A 4603-nucleotide genomic window follows, 5' to 3' on the forward strand; every position below is an offset into this window, starting at 1 on the left:
CCCCCTCTTCCAAAACCACCCCTTCCTTCTTGCCGCCCGCGCGCCAACAACATCAAGACATAACTACCCCTGGCCCGGCTACCCCCTGCCCCGCCCCGCGAGCGCGCCCTGCCGGCACTGCCCCGCCCGAACCACCCGCACGGAGGCATTAGAGCAGCCCCAGCAGCAGTCATGGACACTGGAGGGATGGGCGCGGCGCCCAGCTTCTACAAGACGCACAGCCCACATTCTGATTCTTCGTCAGCGTTCACACATTTCCCCCGGGGAGAGGCGGAGAGGATGGAGAGGTAGGGAGAGAGCGAGGAAAAGGGCTTCACGGGAAAGTATAGTGTCTTTCGCGCCTTCGCGCCTTGGCCCTTGGCGCGCGTCTCTGCCCACTTTTCTTTATGGCGTTGCCTCGCTGCGTCTCCTCTTCTGCCTTTCGAGATCTGCTGTGCGGCTGCGCCGGGCTGCACGCAGCGCGACTGCTGAGCTTACGTCCCTCTCGGTTCTTCACGATGATTAATTAACACGACCGGAACACGAAAACATGCAGCTCGCGCGAGAGCCGAGCCGAGGAGGAGCCCCGGACAGCGCGCGCGGCGAAGAGCGAAGAGCCCCCCCCCCTCTCTCTCTCTCCCTCTCTCTGCGGGCAAATTTATGGTATTGTAATGCAAGTCTGCTCTGCTTTTTTGTTTCAACTTCTAAAAATTAAATAGACGCGTCGTTTTTGTTTCAGTGAAGTTACTCGGTCAAATAATGGCAGCAAAAAGAGAGATTCTTTAACGGCGCACACGAGCCGCGCGCATATTTTGTCACTAAATCAGAATAATCATTTGTCATTCCCGTGGAAGAGCTGGCAGGTGGCTGATCAACACAACATATTCGCTGTGCAACTTCCGCCTGCCTTTGATCCTCCCCCCCCCCCACACACTTTTCCTCGTTTTCATTATCCCCGAACTCGTTTCTTTTTGGCGGAGCCGGTGCGCGAGATGCACATGCAACGCAATCTCTCGTCCCCAGTCCAGCGGCCGGACACGGCATGCGGGAGACATAATGTGCTGCACTCTGCCGCTGCGGCACGCCTTCGCAAAGACACGTCACCGCCACACCCCGGGAGGAGGAGTCTCGTCCATCTGCGCAATGTCGTCATCAAGGATCTTAGGGGGATGGAAAGGGCAAAAATTATTACTGCTCTCCCTCCCCAGCGGTTATGAAGTTCCACAACCACCTGATATTATTTGACATTCTACCTTGCTCTTTCTCTTGCTCATGTACGCTAGAAACCCGTGTGTGGGTGTACGTGTTTGGGTGCCATATACCTACACCTACCGGGTCAGGTTTGACGGCCGAAAACAGCGAGAGACTGGTTGGTTATGCTGTACTGCTTTGCAGGCGTGCCGAGCGGGCTTGCCTACAGCCACGGCGGCCACGCGCGGGGAGGCAATCCACATGCACTGCTGTACTGCGGTACTGCGGTACAGTCTAGCCCCGGGCGCCGTCAGCTAGCCTCGCTGGCTGGCGCTGCAAGGCAAGGGCTCGTCCAGTAGGCAGGTAAGGCACGTCCGTTCAGTCGGCATGCACAAGGAGCACGGCGCCTGCGAGACTCGGGGTAGGCCACCCCGTACTACACGCCTGCACTGCAGACAAGACTTTGCCTACCCATCAGGCGCTAGGAGACCTCGCATAGGCTGTACTTCGTGGGTTCGTAACGGCAACTGGAGGACGCACTTTCTGGATGATCCCTGAGGAGTCGTTCAGAAAGGCACGCACGGCGTAAGGCTTGTCCGTTTTTCTCAGGTTCATTCGGCGGACAACGGGAGCTCGGCGCCTGCGAGACTCGGGGTGGGCCACCCCGCACTACGCGTATGCACTGCGTACAAGATGTTGCCTACCTATCAGGCGCTAGAGAGCGAGAGCTCTCGCAGAGGATCAAACACGGTGAATGATGGACGTACATTTCTCGTACGATTCCCAACTCGCCCGCCTACCACCCGCCACGGCCGAAACAGAGAGAGACATATCTCGCCCCTATGGTTCAGTCGGCGGAAAATTAGGTCGGGCAAAACCAAGGTCGGAAAGCACTTTTGGGGATTTTAGAAAAATCACCAGGTCGGAGAAAAATAGGTCGGACAATCTAGGTGCACCGGTTTTCATCAGGTTCGTCCGCAAACAACGGGAGCTCGGCGCCTGCGAGCCTTGGGGTAGGCCACCCCGCACTACACGCCTGCACTGCGGACATGATGTTGCCTACCCATCAGGCGCTACGAGAGCTCTCGCAGAGGTTTAAACACGTGCTGTTTCTCTTTCGATTCCTAACGCTCCTGCCAGCCGCCGCGGCGTCACGCTCACGCCTCATACGAGGGGCCCTCCTCCTCCTCTCGACTGGCCAGGATCACCACGAACACCATAAATAAGCCCTCAACGAGGCGCGTGAGTTGAGTATGTCGCATGCATCGCGTGCGGGAGCAGGCAGAGCGGGGCAGCAGAGCGCAAACCAGGGGCGGCCCGGCAATGCCCAGCCACACGCCGACACTCTGCATACGACGCACCGCACGCTCACTCACACTCACCTCGTTCTCTCCGGCCTGTCTCCCTCTCTCTCCCGCTCTCCCTCTGTGTGTGTGTCTCTCTCTCTCTGTCTCGCATATCAAACGCTGCTGCTGCTAACGCTCTGCGTATGGCTCCGCTTTATATGGACCCCTCCTTGTTCATCATTTTATTAACGAGATGGATCGCCACCATGGTAATTAGGTTGAGGTGCCCCCCCGGGGCCCCGCGGTGGGCCCGGCTGGGTCTTGTCATTTAAATGGCCCGGTGCGGTACACGGCCTCGTTCCATTGCCGCTCACGCCGCAGCCGGCAACAAGCCGTGCCGTGCCTCCGCTCACCCTTTTTATCCTCCGCTCTCTCGCATGAGCGGCGCGCATATGAGCTCCGCGCGCAACACTTCTTGTGTCGCTCACATACTCGCCTCCTCATCATAATCGTCGTCGTCGTCGTCGTCGTCGTCATCGTCATCCTGCTCATTTTCTTGCAAATCGTAAAGTTTCCAACAACAAATTACATTATCCCCGGTCGCGAGGGGGGAGGGGGGTAGGAGGAGGGGCAGAGGAAGTTGACGCGCCGCCGCCGCCGCCGTCCTCTGCATGGTCCGCGTGTGCGTGACCGTGAGATTGCAGGCACACCGGTCACGTACCGAGAGTATACGCACGAACGGACCCCCAAGTCCGGGATATACCGGAATATACCGGGTGTAACTGAGAATGCGCAACAGTGTTGCGGGATTGCATACCCGCCAGGGCTGCAGGGGCCATGGCGCCTTACGGGCTAACTGGGTAGGCAAACCCGCAACACTGTTGCGCATTCTGTGTTACACCCGGTACACAAGTTTACACAAACTCAGTTCTGTAATTTGCCCAATTTGCCACATGTTTGCATTAAAACATATCTTAAAAGCATAGCGGAGAGGGCTAGCCCCCATCCCCTCCACAATCTCCGCGGTGGGCGGAGGGTAGCAAAGGGTGACGAGGGCGGCAGAGGCCAATACCGCCGGGCCGGGTGTGAGAAATAAGTATTAAATTAAGTATCCCTCTATCCTTTTGCCCGCGGCAGCCCGCGGGACCCTGCCGCCCCTCTTCCTCCGCAACAAGTGAATTTGTCAACCCTTTTGAGTCGGCGGGTCGCGCCAGGCACGCGCCGACCGCTGTCACGCTCCACAGCCGTCGTTCTCCCTCCCCTTTGCGTTTTTTTTCACAGCCCGCGTGTGCTTCCCGCCGCTGCGACCATACGGTGTCGGGTTGCCGATGTGCGGTGAAGACCCGCGGTCTCGCGATTCCTTTTTTAAAGTTACCAATTGAGGACACACAATGTATTAAATGTTTCATCTTGATTCTGTTTTGACGCTCGTTTGTTTTAGATATTTGTTCAAATAACAATTTTAAAAACGCACAAATTTTTAGCCTAATAGATTCGTGATGGCTTACCTCAGAAGCTGCCGGTTATGATAAAAAGCTGTGAGATAGCCAAAAATCACCTGTAAGAGCGAGGAATTTGCTACCAATTCTAATCCAGAAGGTTTCTTGTTCTTCGCATGCCGGGCGACGAATTTTCCCTGACAGATAAATTGCTATCACGCAATTGTCCAATTTATTAGCTCTGATGGAGTGCTAACGCAGCACTGAAAAAAGGGAAAATTTCTGCACTCTTCTCTGTGCAAAACATACAGTGTAACGTGACTTCGTACACATTACCGGTGGACCGGGTGTAAATTTGTTCTTCAAGACAGATATCAGAGAGCACCAGTTTCCTGGGCGTACTCCAATTGGCCTGCTCGACCACCGTACGGCTGGCAGCGGGATGGGCCCCGGATGGCCCCGGATGGGCCGTGACGGCGACAAGCACCCTCGCGAGTCACCCCTTTGGGCCCCGCGCACAGCGGGAAGCGGGGCGTGGGCCGGGCGGCGCTCCCTGCCACTTCAACCCCTTCTTCACCCTCTCGAGCCACAAGTGTGTTTATTGCCAATATTACGCACCGGGACGCATTCGCGGGACGGACAGCAGCAGCGGGACTAGGAGAGGAGCGGCAGGGCGAGGAGGAGGAGCAGCAGGACGAAGAGGAGGAG

Source organism: Frankliniella occidentalis, unplaced genomic scaffold (genome assembly GCF_000697945.3).
Source record: "Frankliniella occidentalis isolate FOCC.00 unplaced genomic scaffold, Focc_3.1 Scaffold157, whole genome shotgun sequence".
Lineage (NCBI taxonomy): Eukaryota > Metazoa > Arthropoda > Insecta > Thysanoptera > Thripidae > Frankliniella > Frankliniella occidentalis.